Genomic DNA, 20,263 nt, shown 5'->3' on the forward strand with positions numbered 1-20,263 from the left:
GACAAATATTTACGGTTGTGTGCATCTTTAACATACAGTTCTCACAATACTTTGCCATTGGACCACAATCGCTGCACCTAAACTTTGCTTCATTATCACAATGAATACACTTCAGATTGCTCCAATTTTGCCAGCAAACTGAAATGTATTCTTTATAATTGAATGTCATAAATTTTCCCATGCTTTTTGTTTTCTTTCAACTTTCTGGTAATAAGAAGATGATTCTTCACAATCATGGTGAACATCACTTTCAAGATCACTGTTATCTTGTTCCATTCCCAGTTCATGGCCTTCCAATGCACCACAATTATCAGGACTGTTAATAGAACAGCTTCCTCTATGATCCTCAGTAACCAATTCTGACAAATCCACCTCCTCTCTCTCAACATGGCCATCCTCATCATGATATGTGACAGCTACAGTTGCTTTAAACCTTTTATTGCTCCTACAAAAATTATCATAAAAATCTATAAAATGAAAATAAATGTTGAAAAGTCCAACAGCTATAAGGCCGTTATTTGGTGTACCTTGGCATCTTTTAAAATTACCAGCAAGAAAATCACAAATCAGAAAATATTATCGATATTACCAATGACACAACAACATAAGTTAAACGACCAAAGTACAACGTATGTATCTCCCACGACTACCTGCCGACGTTTTGTACCCGTACTTTACCGGCTTTTAGCCACGTCTCATAAGACGAATGGAGTGATTTGTTTGTTGGTAAAACGAAAGGGTTTTTCTTCCGGTATATTGTAGGAGTCTTTTCCCTAGGGGTAGGTTAACATATCTCACGTGACCGGAAACGTAAATCATTGAAATTATTCCACAAAATCGACTAGAACGCCGCACTTGAGATATCATGTAGTTGGTTGTGTTTTGTAATCTTTCTGAATTTGTGAAGGTATGTTGATTTTAAACTTTACCTTTCGTTGTTATATTGTATTTTGATTTTGTGATTTAATGTTTCATGTCCATTTATCGATTATTTTGTTTTTCTGTAAAATATTCTACTTCCGCGCTATGTACGTATGTAAATGTTTTATAAAGATAAATTTGTTGATTTTGGTGAGATTTGGAACTAGCTCGAATCAAGTTTGGAAAATTAACTTGTTAACTTTCATATATCTTTATATAATAATAAAAAGAAATAAATTTCTACTATATAATAGTAATGTTCTACATCGATACACATCATGTGCATGGTCACGAGGTAGTAGAGGAAATAAGATATTCATGGATAATTTCGTAAAAGCACTATTGCTAATGCGCATTTAATATACACGACAAGTTTTTTTAAAATAGACATGTTTCGACATCTCATGATGCCATCTTCAGTATGAGTGAAATAATAAGTGATACAGGGTTTATATAAAAGTAATATGATACATAAATTACAACAATAAAAGGAAATAAGATATATTAATGGGGAGCGTCCGAGCGTATTATAAACTAAATATTGTATTGAATTTAAAAACTTGAACATTAAGGTCAGGGTTAGTTTTGTTAATGTGGAGTGCTTCTTTGATTTTAAGGGTGAATGAGGTGTCGGCAGTGTCGATGATTTTGAAGCAAGAGGGTGAATAGTTGGTTTTACATGAGTGAGATTTAAGAAGGTGTCGCTAGATATGAAAGTTTTTGTCTGTTGTGCTGTGTTCCCTGATTCTGGTGGATAAATGGCGTGAAGTTTCGCCAATGTATCGGGAATTACATCCAGCGCAATTAAATTCATATACCACCATAGATTTAATTGAATCAGGGCTTGGGTCTTTGAATGAGAAAAGGTTTTTGATTTTGAATGATGTGAAAATTAGTCGAATGTCAATATCTGTACAGAAGCGCGTTTCATAATGTTTGTAAGTCTGCGTTGTGTGTGTCGTGAGTAATGTCCGATGTATGGTAGTTTAAAGTATAGAGTTTTTATTTTGGAATTTTCATTTGTGTTGGTCGTGATCGTCGTGTCAGGAGTTTCGGTGTCTAGTTTGAGGTTGTTGCTTTGTTTGTTGTCGAGATATCGTTTTACGGTTCTGTTAATAAAGTGTAGTGGGAAAGAGTTTCGTAAAAGAGTGGATGTGATGTTTTTTATGTCTCGTTGAAAGCCATTGTTCGTATTGTTAAGTGTGTATGCGCTGTCGATTAGTGTCCGTGTAAGACCGGTTTTGTATGAAAGTGGTGTGAAACTAAAATACTTCGTCAGACGTCCTGTGTATGTTGGTTTGTGATATGTAGATGTTGTACAGCTGTCATGGGATTTTGTTAGTAAAATATCAAGAAATGGCAGTTGATCTTGTTGTTCAGTTTCAAATGAAAATCTAATGTTTGGGTGCTGTGAATAATGAGAAGTCGTCGAGGAAAGTGAAAGAATCTTTAGTGGAGTGGTCATCTGGTGTGAATGGTGTTAGTAGAGAACTAAGATACTTAGCTAAATTGTAGTTGTACGAGTTAATTGATGAAACTATCGGTCGTAGTGGAGGCGATTGTTCTGGTTCTCGTTTCTTGTGAAGTTTCGGTAAGCCATAGAAGCGTGAGGGTTGAGAATCTCTGAGGAAGATATCATTAGAAACTTTGTTGTTAATCGAGTCTTTCTTTAGAAGCTTCCTTAACAGTCGTTGTAGTTTGGCTTCACGTGATAGTGTGACGTCTTCTTTGAGTGGGGTAAACTTTGCTGTATTGTTAATCATTTTAAGGCAGGAGTTACGATACATTTGACGATCCATGATTACGACGCCGTTGCCTTTGTGCGGTTTGAGAATGATAATGTTTGGATTGTTGCGAACGTTTTTAAGGATGTGATGTTTTTTGAAGTCAGCTGGTGTCGGGTGATAAGATGAGATATACGAGTGAGCGATGTGTCCCAGCTCTGAGTAGTAATATACATGCGGGTACGAATCCATAAAAAGTTTACTTTTTATGTATTCGAATCCCCCATGTATATTACTACTACAGTCGTGGGTAAAAACTATCTTTATAACAGCGTAAAATAAGACCATGGTTCAAAAGGCGTCCCTCAATAAAAGGTCATGTAAAAAAGCTGTGTAAAAATCGTTATTTCAAAACAGTGTAAAAAAGGCCATGTTTTAAAGGCGTCCCTCAATAAAAGGCCATGTAAAAAGATTATTGTTTCAAAGGGGGTAAAAATCTCGAGTTTACAATCTATCGTTTAAAAATATGGAATCTATATGTTTTAAAAACCGTCTTTAATAATCAAGTGTTAATAATCAAGTGTTATTAAAATATCAGTAGCAGCGCGCGTGTCTTAGTGCATGTTCTTAACAATGGTTGTTTAATGTAAACAGCACATTTCATCAGCGCATGTATAATAATCAAGTGTTAATAATCAAGTGTTAATAATTTAATTTTTATAAACTACCTCCAGAAACAGTTATTATAAAAGGTATATATGCGGTAGACTGTTTTTATTAATTACTTGTTACAAACAGTTATGTGATATGTAGTCAAACATGAGGATTATTTTTCACCTTCATCTTTAGGCTTAGCTTGATAGTTATCTTTAATAAATTTTTTTAATTTTTCGATTTCATCATTTACAGATTTTTTAGTTGCTAAAATATTATCTTCTATAGTGGCCGCAAAATTTGATGAATAACCATTATATAACATAGACAATGTAGATGTATGTTGTGAATAAACTTGTATTTTTGATAATCCATTAAATGCGTTATTCCATTTTCTTGCCCATCCATTATAATTAATTGAAGCTGTAGATACTTTTGGTGCAATAATAATAGAAATATTGTTTAAATCATCATCAGCACAGTATACGTAATATAAATCTAGTAGTGCATCAGCTATCTTTTTTTCGTTATCATTTGTTATTTTAATGATAAATTTTTTATTAATCTTATTTACCATAATATCTAATTGAATTGTTTTAGATTTATCAGATGTATTTATAAATAGAAGTGTAAATTCAATAAATTTAATATTGTTAAAAAGAATATTTATAATATCTTGTATGCCACTAACATTTGAGTTGTAATTTAATTGATTGCTATGGTATACTAATTTACTTTTTACTATATCATCTATTTCAGTCTTAGTATAGTGGTCATTAAATTTATTATCTGTTTCAGTCTTTGTGTAATATTTATTATTAATTTGAGTTTTAGTATAGTGGTCATTAAATTTATTATCTGTTTCAGTCTTTGTGTAATATTTATTATTAATTTGAGTTTTAGTATAGTGGTCATTAAATTTATTATCTGTTTCAGTCTTTGTGTAATACTTATTATCTGATTCAAGCTTTGTATAATAGTGGTCATTAAATTTATTATCTGTTTCAGTCTTTGTGTAATATTTATTATTAATTTGAGTTTTAGTATAGTGGTTATTAAATTTATTATCTGTTTCAGTCTTTGTGTAATATTTATTTAAATTAGAACTTAAAACATACTTACCATTTGTTTCATTCTTTGTATAATAGTTGGCTAATCTTGAAACAAAAACATATTTATTATCAGATTGTATTTTAGTATAATATTTTAGTAAATTAGAACTTAAAACATACTTATTATCTGTTTCAGTCTTTGTATAGTAGTTATCTGATAGATGTGTTTTATCTACAGATCCTTGTATATTTACATTAATATCTGTTTTATCATATCCATAAAATAAGCTCATTTATATTATTCCTCAGATTTTATATCCGGTTTATTATTTTTATGCTTGTAAACATGATTACCTATTATTATACAACCAGATAGGAATCCTAAAAAAGGCAATAGGGGTGATATTTTTTCTACTAAACTGTACACATCTCGTTTTAAAAGGTCGTCTGATTTAAGCTGTTTTGTTAATTCTTTGGAGTCTTCAATAGCATCAAACCCTTTTAATATATCTGAAAATTTTGATATAACTAAATCAGTTAAAAACTCATTAGCTTTTTGTAATCGTTTTTTCTCGTATTCAGTGTACAATTTATCAATAATTTTTTGACTAGCTTTTTTAATGTAAACAACTGAATGGTCTAAACAACCATCTTCAGCTAGTTTAAGTAGTTGATCTCTCTTATTAAAACTTTCTTGCGTTTTATTATCATCACATACAGCATCTTTGATAGTATCATTTGCGGAATTAATCTCATTAATTATATCATCAATTGTTTCAGGCTCTTTACGCTTTGGCATATATATTAACACATATTTTATTGTGGAATAACAATTTTCCATTGGTATGGATATACAAGTTGGATTTCTAAATGTGCATACTTATTATTTTTTAATTTTTTGGTTATTTCTTCTATATCATCTTTATCAACACCATAAAGATAATCATCAAATATAGTTTTCATATCATTGCGGTTTGTATTATAAAATGTAACTAAATAACTTATATTTTGGCGGTAGGGTTTAGAAATACTAGTCAATTGCTGTGTCACCACAATTGTAGAAAACCCATAATGACGAGCACTGAATGCTAAACGAACTAATTCTGATGTCCTATTTTTAACATCTAAGCCACTAGCACAATCATCAAGTATAATAAGACTATTTGTACCTGTATATACATCACTAACATATTTTAAAACAATATTTACCTGATCTTGGTCAAATTCTACTTTAATTAAATCAGAATCATTTATATATTTCCATTCTTGATAGGTTTTATTATATGATAGCGTTGGACATAATAAAATAATGTAATCGAAATGTCTATTAAAGTTTTTTTCTAACATTGTGAGAAGGTAATGACTTTTACCACAATTCGTCATACCTACAATAATCATATTAAAAGGTGTATTCATTTATATATTACTGGTTATTCTAGTATTGAATACTTTGTAAATCATTATTAACAAATTGAACAAGAGCATCACTAATAACATAAATGTAACAGTTTAAATCTTTTGTATATGCTCTTTTTTTAATTTCAAGCAAAACACCATCTTGAGTATTAATGATTTTTCTACCGTTACCAGCAATATTTTTTTCTTGAAAGGTGCGTAAATCGATAACTAAACTGAATTTATCCTTATAGAATTTTTCAATTGTCATAAAACAATCTATTGGGTTAGTTTTATCAAAAAACCGTTTTGCTTCTTCATAAAATACTTTTTTATCCATACCTTCTGAAAAAATACAATTGGGTAAACCTTCGATAGTGATTTTAACTGAATCGATATTGGGATATATAAAATTTTCACTATCACTAACTGAATTTTCTGTGAATAGTAGTACAATGCCTTTCATACTTTTACGTGGTACGTTGACATTAACATTCTGTAATGTACTTGACTTATCCCATTTTTCTTTTTTCAGTAGGGTTATATGATGGTAAAATAGGCTTCTACCTATAGAATATAGATTTGTTATCTCATCTGCAATTTCTTGATTTTCAATAGTTTCATATTCTAGCTGAATATTTTCTAATTCATAATCACCGATACTTTGGCCACTTTGAGGAATAAGTATTTGATCACTTGGTGGTAATGTTATTATGTATTGAAAGTTATTATTCATATTAAATGGGCAATAGAGACCATGATCTTTAAGAATAGTATCAATATTAATTTTTTGCCTTGTACTATAAATATCATACATTAATTTATCTGATACTTTTTCTGAACTTCCACTTGTTGCAGCACTATCATCTTTAGAAATAAGTTTTCTTAAATTTTCGTTAGCTATTCCATATTCAATAAGGCTTTGCCGATCACTTTTAGGCAACCACAGGTCTTTGTATATACTTATAATATTATGTTCGCAACAATCGTAAAGAGTCTCTCCTGCCACTTTAATTTGTAGTCTATGCTGTAAAATCTTACTTAGATTATTTAGAAAATGACTTTTTGTATTACTGATTTTAAGATCAAAAGATAGATTAAGTGACCCAGGTACTAAGCAACTATTTGCTTTCAATTTGGGCACATTAACATAGATTTGTTCATTAGGTTTAACACTATTAGGATTAAAGGTTATACTATAAAAAGTACGGGTACCTTTAATTTTTGTCATATTAATTCTTTTAAAATTAGGTAAAAGCTCTTCTTGTAATCTGTTCATATATATATTAAAACATATTTTATTTTCTTCTTTGTTTATACTGATCATATATTAACAAAGCAGCAGCAATAGCTAAAACCCATAGATTAGAAGCTACCCATGCTAGACCTTTAGCCCCCCATGATATAGCCTGAGCGATAATATTCAATAATGGTCCTAACACTGGCCATAATTTCTTACCTAGATTTGCTAAAGCCTTAGAAAATTTACTAGTAGCTTGAGCACCTTGTAGGATTGCTTTTCTAGCTCCTATGACAATGGTTGTAATAATCCCAGCCACAGATATAGCTAAAGCTGATAATCCTGGAATATTTTCCTTAACCCATTCTTTAAATCGTTGTAGTCTAGTAATATCTTCTTCCTGTTTATCTCGTACATTCTCTTTCTCTAATTGATCTTTTTCTTCTTTAATTATAATTTCTAATTCAGCGGCTCTTTCATGCAAATTAGTTAATTCATCAATATTGTTGCCAATACCATTTTCATTTTCTATTTCATCTATTTTAGCTATAGTTTTGTTTAGCTCTTCAGTAAAGTGATTTATTTGTGCTTCTATGAATTGTGGGCGTGTTCTTTTATCAATTGTTCCAGATGGAGTCATTACACCTATATGTTCTCTAAGTTCTTGATTAGTTATTTGATTGAAATTTTCTGTATATTGATTATTTAATTCAACCATAGGCATACTCTCTTCAGTTTTTATAAATTCATTTTGCAAATTAATAATTCTTTTAATTTCATTTTTAAATTGTTTAACAGCTTCTTTAGCACTTTCTGATTTATTGTATTGTAATACACCATTACTATTACGTTTTAAAACAATTCTTTCAACACCTCGCTGATTTTTTGTATTTAATGGTTTGTAAGTAATATTATTTATATCAGTTCTACCTAAATTTAATCTAAAATTTATACCTTCATCATATACTATATCTTTTAGGTTATTAAATTTAAACTCTTGTTTATAATGTTTTGTAATAAAATCTTCAACAACAAAATCAACTTCATTTTCAGGTCTATTAATATTTCAATAAATAGGAGTTGAAGTAGGTACATCAGGAAGAGTATTATTTTTATTTGTTTGTCTTCTTATTATTACACCAAAATTATCGTCGGTAAATGATGTTTCATAATATTCATTATTATTGTTATTATCATCATCAATAAATTTAAAATTTTGCCAATCTTTATTATCTTCATTATCATCGTTATCATCTTCTTTCTTCTTATCTTCTAATTCAATATAATCAAAACCTCCTTTAGACATTATATAGATTACTCTATATTTTGTATTTCACTTTCAGGAATCCAACTGTTATGTTTATTATCATAACCTAACCATTTAACTAAAACCATCTTTTTACCTTTAACCTTCTTACGTTTTAATATCTTTTCAACTCTATAAACATCATCTTTCTTATTTACAACTGATAGTTCCTCTTCATAAAATTTACCAATTATAGGCTCTCCTTCTAAATCTTCTATTTCATATAAATTAGGATCTTGTCTAATAACTTTAGTCACTCTAAAAAGCTCTTCTGTAAAATTTGCTTCATAACCTTTCGTAAATATAGATTTATACTTTGATATTCTAACCATATCACCAATTTTAATCTTAGGTAATGGTAAATAAGCAACTTCATGACCGTATAATGTATTCCATACTTCATCTTCATTCTTTTTATTAACATCTTTAGGTTTCCTCAAGATTGTACTGTGTTTTGTATTGTTATAATTATATACTAAATCATCTAATATATCAATCCATTTATATGTCCCTTTACTATAGAAATATTTCCACATTGATGTTTTAAGCGTTCTGTTAAATCGTTCAACAATCGCAGCCTTTTTATCATTTTTAGTAGAAAAGTACTTAATTTTATGTTTCTCTAATAATGATTTGACACCTACATTATAAAATTCTTTACCCTCATCAAATTGAGTTAGTAATGGATAATCATTAAATCTATCTTTAAATTGACTTAATAGTTTTGCAACAGATTTTGTCATATTATTTGTGTCTTTCCTATAAACAGGGATAGCAAATGCATATCTACTTAATATTTCAATAGCTGTTAATATCCAATAATAACCATTGTTTTTATACTTATAAGAACCCATATCAACTAAATCCATTTGTATTTGTTCACCAAGATAGTTTACCTTTGTTTGTCTGAATTTATGTCTCCTAATAATAGGTTTATATCTAGTGTATGTATCTTGAGATATTAACCATTCTTTAACTTGTTTTCTACTAACATTTATACCTTCTTCTAATGCTTTCTGATACAACCTTTCTGCTGATTGATATCCTGTTTTCGGATCATAATAAATATCTCTTAAACTTTGCTCAATTTTAATGTCTTCATCCATTTAAATTACTCAAGATAACATTCAAGTAGAATACTACCTACATTAACAGGATTACAATCTTGATCTAATATCTTAAATATTAGCTCGTTAAAGGCTCCTTTTATAATTGTAACTTTAGATTCAATATCGTTGTATTCGTATACAGTGCCAAATAACGACTGAATTGTTATTACTGGTAAAGTTAAAGCTATATTACTTTTTTTTCCTTCAGGGTTATAATTATAACTTGAATTTACAATATTAGAAGAAATTTGCATATATTTTAACCCCATGTTTATATCTACTTTTGAAACACCACTTTTTACATCATTTCTTTTAAAAGTTTTTATAGTATTATTGAAACCTAACATTTTAATAAGAGTATCAGACAATACTAATATTTCATCACTATTATTAGTTATTTTACAAGTTCCGTTGTTTTCTATCATCTCCAGTTTTACATCAAAAGACTCAAGAAATGTTTTAAGCATCTTAAAAGTCCAGTATCCAGCATCTATATTATATTTAATAGGTCCTAATGTAAAAGCTAAAGTATTATCTATTTTAATATTTTTATATTCCCAATACACATAAGCTTTCTTTATATATAAATATGAATAGTTAGATGTTACTATACTTTCTTGTAAGTCAATTTTTGTACTATCTCCGTCTATAAAAATAGTGAACTTCATATATAACATAGCTTATATTATATGTCAGATAAACAAATAGAAAAAAATGATATAAAATTAGGTGATGATGATTTAAAAAATGTACAAACATGGCCAAAAATATATTTAGAAACAACTAAAACACCTTTGTTTTCAAATTTAATACCAGCAATAAATGGGGATGAAGGTCATTATAAAGACTTTTTCAATTCATCAATCCATAGGTGGGATTCAAAGTTTATTGTAAAACCTACATTTCAAAGGCCGGTAAATATTAATATCTGTAATTTCAGATTGTATGTCACAGAGAATGATTATTTTATGAGTAATTTACCACCTATAACAGCCACATGGTCAAGTGAAATTAAAAGTAAAAAAGAACAGTCGACTGGTATAAGATACAATATTAAAAATCATTTAAATTATAAACAAGAAGCTTACTATGCTATGATTTGTGGTGCTTATGTTGCCAGTTTTTTATGTGGTATCGGGCTTAATCATTTAAATTATGATAAAAGTAAAATTATACAAAGCCTTGTTAAATATCATTTATATTATCAGATCAAAAAATTTATGAAGCATCCATCGTTATTAGATAAATATGATTTTACAGAATTAAAAAAACATATACCTTATAAAGGTATTTTAAAATTTGATAAAAACAATGATGGGTATTATGTTAATTTTCAATATTCAACTACTGATTATAGGAGCTTCATTGCATATCATTCCAAAGGTATTACATTAGTCGGAAAAATTCTTTTGCAAGAGAGCATTGAAAGCTTTGTTTATACAATTCTTGGATCTCAAGCAAATACAAGATGGTCAATAGTTAATCATGGAGCTAAGAGCCTGCAAACTCAAAACGTTTTTAGAAAATTATTAAAAGATACTATAGTACAAAATGATACGACTGTATTTATATCTAACATGAGGAAAGCTATAAAAGACACGAATGTTATTTTAAACATGGCAATCAGCCCTGGTATGATTTTAATACCCAGCCGTATGATAATATTAGATAAAAAGATTGATGGGTATAATAATATTTTAACATTAGCAAATAAAACTATGAAATTCGGGGTTAATTCTAAAATAAATTATTATGGAGTTAAAAAGGAAGAACCTAAAAAAGTACATCAAGATAATGCACCATCACAACACCTAGATACTCTAGATGAATTGTATAAAAAACCATTAGTACATAAACATACAAAAATGATAGTAAATAATTCCCATCAAACAGATATGATTGCTTTACTCGGTATATCAACGTTATCATCATTCATATTAGTTAAATATGTTTTATAATATAATATGAAGAAAGTTCTAGATTTTAATCATATTTCGAGTGAGTTGAGTCAAGAAGAATTTGAAAAGTTAAAAAAATTATATTTGTACTATCACAAAATGTATACCTGTTATAAATGGAAATATAATAAATTAAAGAAAATTAAACTATCATTAAACATGGGAAGTATTGTTCTAGTCTCAATTGGTGGTATTGCTGGTAGTATAACCGTTAACCCGATAGTTATAGGCACCCTGAGTGGTCTAGGTGTTTTAGTTCAAAGTTATATAGTTAAAAGTAATATTAATAATAACTTAGAAATGTGTAAATTTGCATATACATCATATGAAAAAATACTTATGGATTTAAGATCTTATTTAAGAGGATTAAATTATAATGAAATGATATTTCTATCAGATGTGAAAGTTGTTGATGATATTATAATAGGCTTTTGTATTAATATAGATGATATGATGAGTAAATATAACAAAAAATATAAAGATCTGTGAGTTATCTATAAGATTATCTGTGAGTTATCTATAAGATTATCTGTGAGTTATCTATAAGTTATTTGTGAATAAAATCTACAGTATTATATAACATGTCTGAAGAAAACCTAAAGATAACTACTGTTAAGAAAGAGAAAGACCCTATTAGAGTTGAAGCTGGTAAACGCTTAGCTGCTATATCGAAAGTTGCTAAAGAAAAAAAGATGCGAGATAGGATTGAATTAGAACATAAAAAGAAAATTGAGGATAATAGCTGGAATATTAATTACGGATTTTTATTTGGAACTATTGGAGTATTAACTGCTATTGCTAGTCTCTATTATACAAGGAAAAATGATAAAAGGCAGGAAAAATTAACAAACGATAAAGCAAGAGAAGAAACAACTAGTGAAAAACATGTTTTGATACAAAAAAATAAAAAATATAATTTAGACTCATTTGAATAAAATATTTCCTATTATATATGAGTAATACTATGAATAAAAAACAATTTATGAATGAAGCTTATGATTCAATGCTTGTGGTAACAAGTGCTGTAGGTCTTTCTATGGCTTCTAGAAAACTATTTGGTCAAAAATTAACAGACACAAACAGTATCAAAGATTTTGCAAAATTAGCTATTGCTGTTACAGCATCAACAATGCTAGTTAAATATGCTCAAGACAAAAAATGGGTCCCTGAAAATCCATTTAAATCTGTATAAAGATATATGACAAGTGTTATTACTAGTGGGGTATCAACAGCTTTTGGAGCTGTTGTTAATGGCCTAGGATTTAGTCTAGCAGGCTGGCTATTTCATAAACTTGATAAAAAAGGTTATGAAGAGGAAATTAAAAGACACAATAAGGCTCTAGAGGACCTATCTAAGGCTAAAGAGGCATTTTATGAAAATGAAGTCAAGCAGCATGATAAAATTCAACAGCTTAGACAAGAACTTCAATATGCTGATGATGATATAGAACTTACAAACAAAGCTTTAGATGCGCTTAGAAAAGTAAAAACGATACATTATAATGGGTTAACATTTCATAGAGAACCTCAATTAAATGACTTTTACAAACCATCTAAGAATATGAAAAATTATCAATCTGGTACAATGGTTGTGCTTGGTGTTATATCTGGATATTTATTATATAAAACTACTTAAAAAATAAAATATATAGTATTAGTATATGTATTGTTATGAATTAATTCATAAAGAGTTAGAAGAGTTTTTTGGTTATGTAAATTGTTGCTTTTGTGATAAAAAGATATGTGATAGTTATATTAACAGATCTGTTAAGACATACTTATGTTGTGATAATCAAGAAATTATTTCAGATAACAATAAAATGGTTTGCAAAAACTGCGGTATTGTTTTTGGATATAAGATTGTTAATGAATGGATACCAGAGATTTGGAAATGTCAAAAATCAGTTCATTCAAGGAGAAAATGGTTTTATAATAAAATTAGATTATTTGTGGCTTCTGAATATGTTGAGAAATTGACAAATGATTTTATAAAGGTTGTTGGGACTATGATTAAACATAAGTTGATTCAGAAAAAGAATATTAGTATGTATAACTATTATATAATACGCTTAGCTAGTAGGAGAGGTATACCATTAAAACATCATGTTAGAGATATGAAAAATAGTAAGACAAAGAGGATTTTTGATGATAGATTATTTGGTGAAGTATATAAAATTCTTGAATGGGATAAAGACATTAACTGTACTTATTATAACAATTGGATAGAGTTAAAGAAATAAAAAATTTACTATTATATATGAATCTTAAAGATCTATTAAAAAAGATTAGAAATTTTATTCTCTGTTGTAAAAAAACTAGTTCTAATATAGAAGGTGTTTTGAAGGATTTTGAAAAAACATTGTATAAATCAAAAGATAATTTAAACGCACCTTAAAAAAATAAAATATATAGTAATTATATAGAATGGTGAAAGTTATAAAAAACAAAGATGTATATAAATTTAAAGGACATGAAATTAATTTAGATTTATTAGATGAAATTATGAAAGATAAAAACATGTATATTAAATCATTAACGTACGAACTTTATTATAAAGACGATATTGATAGATATATAACTAAATATTATGAATTACATACAAAAGACTGGTTATCTTTTTCAAAAGATAGATATAATGTTGAAAATATAAAAAAAATATTACATGTGATGTGTAGTATGAATATTGATTATGAACCTGTTATATTGAATACATTTAAACCATCTAATATTTATACTCTTAGTAGTGATTTTTATATACCTAATATATATAATATTAGTAGTGATTTTTATATACCACAGTTTACACATATCACTGAAGATTTGTTTAATAAAGATCATGGATGGGATGATTGTTATTTTAAGTATGAAATCAACAATATAGATACAGATGTTTATGTTATAAAATTTGATTTATATGAATATGGTCCTTATATAACTGCTTCTGGTACTATTAGAATCTATATTAAACGCACCTTAAAAAATAAAATATATAGTATTAGTATATATGTGTTCAGATAAACCAATACGAGGAAGACCAAAAATTTATACTAAAGAACAAATCAAACAACATAGGACATTATATATGCTCTCAAAACCATGGCATTGTGATTTATGTAATAAAACATATAGTTTAGCATATAAAACTTTACATCTTAAAACTAGAAAACATTTAATAAATTCAAAAAATTAAAAATAATATTTATAAAAAGTTTTAACTATAGATTTATTTCTATAATTAAAATTAGTGCGTTTAAAAAAAAATAAAATAAAATATATAGTATATATATGAATAGAGATTATTTAAATCGAAAGGTACTTAAAGACAAACCTATATTATATAATATGCAGAAGATGAATATAGATAAAACAAAACATAAGGTACTTAAAGACATGAGTATTTTATATAGTATGCCTAATATGAAAAGAGATGAACTTCAAAATTTAACTAAAGACGATTTAATTAATTTAATATTAAATCAAAAGCCGTGGGTTGAAGGTAATAATACTTCAATTTCCAAACCAGTACTATCACAATCAAATATCAAACAAATGACTGTATCTCAGTTAAAAGTTATTGCTAAAGAAAAAAAAGTTAAAAATTATTATAAACTTAGAAAAAACGAATTAATCAAAGTATTAACACCAGTCCCAAAACCAAGAAAGAGTGTAAAAGAGATGATTAAAGAGTATGAGAAAAATACATATATGCTATCAGATAAAAATAAAAAACCAATACCAACAAAAAGAGTTAAAATATTAGAAAAAGATAATGCTCTTAAAGGATTTACTAAATCTTATACAATAGATATTATTAATAATAAAGATCCATTAAAACAATTACAGAACACTAGAAAGTATCTTACATATTATATTAAAGAAATATTAACAACAATGAAAGGATTAAAATTTGTTGAAGTTTTAAAGATAGAATTTGAAAAAATCAAAATTAAAAATAGTGGTGATGTTGACCATATAACAGAAACAGCTTATTTCAACAGTCAAGCTTTAACAATTACAAATAATGAAAATATTAATGAATCCTTACAAATTTCAAAACAAAATATATTAGATAATATTAGTAAATTCAATCAAGAAGGTTCATCATGGGTTATTAAATCTATAGATAATCATTATCTTAATGTTGTTAAATATAAACCAATGCAAGGATCTTCCTGTATTAATTTACCACCAGAACTAAAAAACTCTAAAAAGGGTTTGATAAATATCAAAAATACAGATAATGAATGTTTTAGGTGGTGTCATATTCGTTATTTAAACCCACAAAATAAACATCCACAAAGGATAAAAAAATCTGATAAGGAATATATTAACAAATTAGATTACTCTGGGATTGAATTTCCAGTGACTGTTAAACAATATAATAAAATTGAAAAACAAAACAAAATTAATATTAACGTTTTCGGTTATGAAGATAAACAATCATACCCCATTTATATATCAAAAGAAAAATTTGAAGACCATATGGAACTACTATTGATAACTGATAATGAAAACAAACATTATATTCTAATAAAAAATTTTAATGCATTTATGTACAATCAAACTAAACATAAAGAAAGAAAACATTTTTGTATGAGATGTCTTCAATGTTTTAGTTCTGAAAAAATATTAAATAACCACATAGAAAACTGTATATTAATAAATGGTATACAATCAATAAGAATGCCTGATAAAAATAATAACATACTGAAATTCAACAACTATCATAAGCAACAACCAGTACCATTTGTTATATATGCAGACTTTGAGGCTATTACAGAAAAGATATCTAGTTGTAATCAAAATAATAAAAAATCATATACAGAAGCCTATCAGAAACATACAGACTGTGGTTATGGATATAAAGTTGTTTGTTGTTATGATGATAAATTCACGAAAAAAATTCAACTATATAGAGGTGAAAAGGCTGTTTACAAATTTATGGAAGCTATGTTAAAAGAAGTTAAATATTGTAAAAATATTATGAAAACCCACTTTAATAAACCATTAAAAATGACCTCTTATGATGAAGAAGAATTTAAAAAAGCTGATGAATGCCATATTTGTAACAAAAAATATACTAACAAAGATATTAGAGTTCGAGACCATTGTCATATCACTGGAAAATATAGAGGCTCAGCACATCAAGATTGTAATTTAAAACTTAGAATATACCCTGATAAATTAAAAATACCAGTAATATTTCACAATCTGCGGGGATACGATAGCCACTTCATAATGCAAGAAATTGGAGCTATTGTTAATAAGCATACATACAAAAACAAAAAAGGAGAAGATATTCAGATGAATATAAATGCTATACCTAATAATATGGAAAAGTATATGGCTTTTATGTTAGGAAACCATCTCACATTCATTGATAGTTTTCAATTTATGAGCTCTAGTCTTGAAAAGCTTGTTAGTAATTTACCTAAAGATTCATTTAAATATACCTCTAAGCAGTTTCAAAGTGAAAAATTTAATTTAATGACTAAAAAAGGTATATACCCATATGATTATATGGATAGCTTTGAAAAGTTTGATAAGGGGTTGCCTTTAAAAAAAGACTTTTATAGTATTCTTACTGATGAGAATATATCAGATGATTCTTATAAGCATGCTCAAAATGTTTGGAATACATTCAATCTCAAAAACATGGGTGATTACCACGATTTGTATTTAAAATCAGACGTTTTGTTATTAGCTGATGTATTTGAAAACTTTCGAAAAACATGTCTTGAATACTATAACTTAGACCCATGTCATTATTTTACATCACCCGGGTTGTCTTGGGATGCTATGTTGAAAATGACAAATATTAAATTAGAACTAATGACTGATATTGATATGTTTCAATTCATTGAAATGGGTATGAGAGGAGGTGTTTCTTATATTTCTAACCGATATGGTAAGGCTAATAACAAGTATATGAAAACATTTGATAAGAATAAACCCTCAAAATATATAATGTATCTTGACGCAAACAATTTATATGGGTGGGCTATGTCACAATACCTACCTACTGGTGGTTTCAAATGGTTAACTGAGAAACAGATTAACAACATAAATTTAGCCACATATAAAGAAGATAATAAAAAAGGTCTAATTTTAGAAGTTGATTTAGAATACCCTGAAGAACTACATACTTTACATAACGATTATCCACTAGCACCTGAAAAAATTAAGGTCACTAGCAACATGCTGTCAAAATATTGTAAGACAATTGCTTCTAATTACAATATATCAACAGGTTTAGTTAATAAGTTAATACCTACATTACAAAATAAAGAGAAGTGTGTGCTACATTATAGAAATCTTCAATTATACTTAGATCTCGGGTTAAAATTAAAAAAAGTACATAGAGTACTCGAATTTAATCAATCTCCATGGTTGAAAAAATACATAGACTTTAATACTCAAAAAAGAACTAATGCAAAAAATTCTTTTGAAAAAGACTTCTTCAAATTAATGAATAATTCGGTATTTGGTAAGACGATGGAAAATTTACGTAAAAGAGTAGATGTTAGACTAGTAACTAATAAAGATAAATTATTAAAATTAGCTTCAAAACCTACTTATGTAAGTAGTAAAATTTTCAACGAGAACCTTGTAGCTGTGCATAAGATCAAAGAAACACTAACCCTTAATAGGCCGGCATATGTTGGTATGTGCATCTTAGATTTATCTAAAGTATTAATGTACGATTTTCATTACAATTATATCAAGAATAAATATGGTGATAAAGCTAAATTATTATTCACTGATACTGATTCTCTCTGTTATGAAATAGAAACTGAAGATGCTTATAAAGATTTTTGGGTTGATAAAGATAAATTTGATTTTAGTGATTATGATAAATACCATAAATATTATGATAATACTAATAAAAAAGTTATTGGTAAAATGAAAGATGAAGCTGCTGGAATAGTAGTTAAAGAATTTGTTGGTTTAAGAAGTAAGATGTATAGTTATATTAAAGACAATAATAAAGGAGATAAGAAAGCTAAAGGAATTAAGAAAAATATTATTAAAAACAAAATAAAACATGAAGACTATAAAACAGCACTATTTGAAAACAAACAAATGCATCATACAATGAAAACAATTAGAAGTGTAAACCATCAACTTAGTAGCTATGAAATTAATAAAGTATCACTCAGCTGTTTTGATGATAAACGGTATATATTAGATGATGGTATAACTACTAGAGCTTATGGTCATTATTTAAATGATAATTAAAACTTATTTTAATATACAGTTATAATGTGTAGTAAGCATGTAGCGTGGGCCTCTGTTAGAGTAAAATCATACATACCTGCTCCTCATGTTTGACTACATATCACATAACTGTTTGTAATAAGTAATTAATACAAAAGCGATATACAAAAGAATTCAAAATCCTGAAACAATTATTAAAAACAATTTTAACAAAAATTATATGACACTCGTTTGACAGACAAATTAAAAAAAACATATAGATTCCATAGTTTTGTAAAGAGCATCTATGACATTGTATTATTATACATGCGCTGATGAAATGTGCTGTTTACATTAAACAACCATTGTTAAGAACATGCACTAAGACACGCGCTGCTACTGATATTTTAATAACACTTGATTATTAACACTTGATTATTAAAGACGGTTTTTAAAACATATAGATTCCATATTTTTAAACGATAGATTGTAAACTCGAGATTTTTACCCCCTTTGAAACAATAATCTTTTTACATGGCCTTTTATTGAGGGACGCCTTTAAAACATGGCCTTTTTTACACTGTTTTGAAATAACGATTTTTACACAGCTTTTTTACATGACCTTTTATTGAGGGACGCCTTTTGAACCATGGTCTTATTTTACGCTGTTATAAAGATAGTTTTTACCCACGACTGTAGTAGTAATATACATGGGGGATTCGAATACATAAAAAGTAAACTTTTTATGGATTCGTACCCCCATGTATATTACTACTGCTCTGTTTTGAGATGCGCGTAGTCTTTTTGATTGCGAATGTTGTGTTTTATAGTTGGGTGGAAAGCAGCTGACTTCAAAAAATACCACGTCCTTAAAAACGTTCGCAACAATCCAAACATTATCATTCTCAAACCGCACAAAGGCAACGGCATCTTAATCGTGGATCTTTAAATGTATCGTAACTCTTGCCTTAAAATCATTAACAATACAGCAAAGTCCACCCCACTCAAAGAAGCGTCACACTATCACGTGAAGCCAAACTACAACGACTGTTAAGGAAGCTTCTAAAGAAAGACTCGATTAACAACAAAGTTTATAATGATATCTTCCCCAGAGGTTCTCAACCCTCAAGCTTCTATGGCTTACCGAAACTTCACAAGAAACGAGAACCAGAACAATCGCCTCCACTACGACCGATGGTTTCATCAATTAACTCGTACAACTACAATTTAGCTAAGTATCTTAGTTCTCTACTAACATCACTCATACCAGATGACCACTCCACTAAAGATTCTTTCACTTTCCTCGACGACTTCTCATCTTTCACAGCACCCAAACATTAGATTTTCATTTGAAACTGAACAACAAGATCAACTGCCATTTCTCGACATTTTACTAACAAAATCCCATGACAGCTGTACAACATCTACATATCACAAACCAACATACACAGGACTTCTGACGAACTATTTTAGTTTCACACCGCTTTCATACAAAACCGGTCTTATACGCACACTAATCGACAGAGCATACAAACTTAACAATACGAACAATGGCTTTCAACGAGACATAAAAAACATCACATCCACTCTTTTACGAAACTCTTTCCCACTACACTTTATTAACAGAACCGTAAAACGATATCTCGACAACAAACAAAGCAACAACCTCAAACTAGGCACCGAAACTCCTGACACGACAATCACGAC

At 28.2% G+C, this 20,263-nt stretch overlaps 1 protein-coding gene across 16 annotated transcripts in view; it reads right to left on the reverse strand.

Annotated features, from left to right (window-relative positions):
- LOC124442870 (DNA polymerase zeta catalytic subunit-like) overlaps positions 1-20,263 on the reverse strand; it is a 110,799-nt gene that overhangs the window by 37,942 nt on the left and 52,594 nt on the right. The window lies entirely within an intron of this gene.

This window comes from Xenia sp. Carnegie-2017, unplaced genomic scaffold (genome assembly GCF_021976095.1).
Source record: "Xenia sp. Carnegie-2017 unplaced genomic scaffold, XeniaSp_v1 HiC_scaffold_20, whole genome shotgun sequence".
In the NCBI taxonomy this organism is placed as follows: Eukaryota; Metazoa; Cnidaria; class Anthozoa; order Malacalcyonacea; family Xeniidae; genus Xenia; species Xenia sp. Carnegie-2017.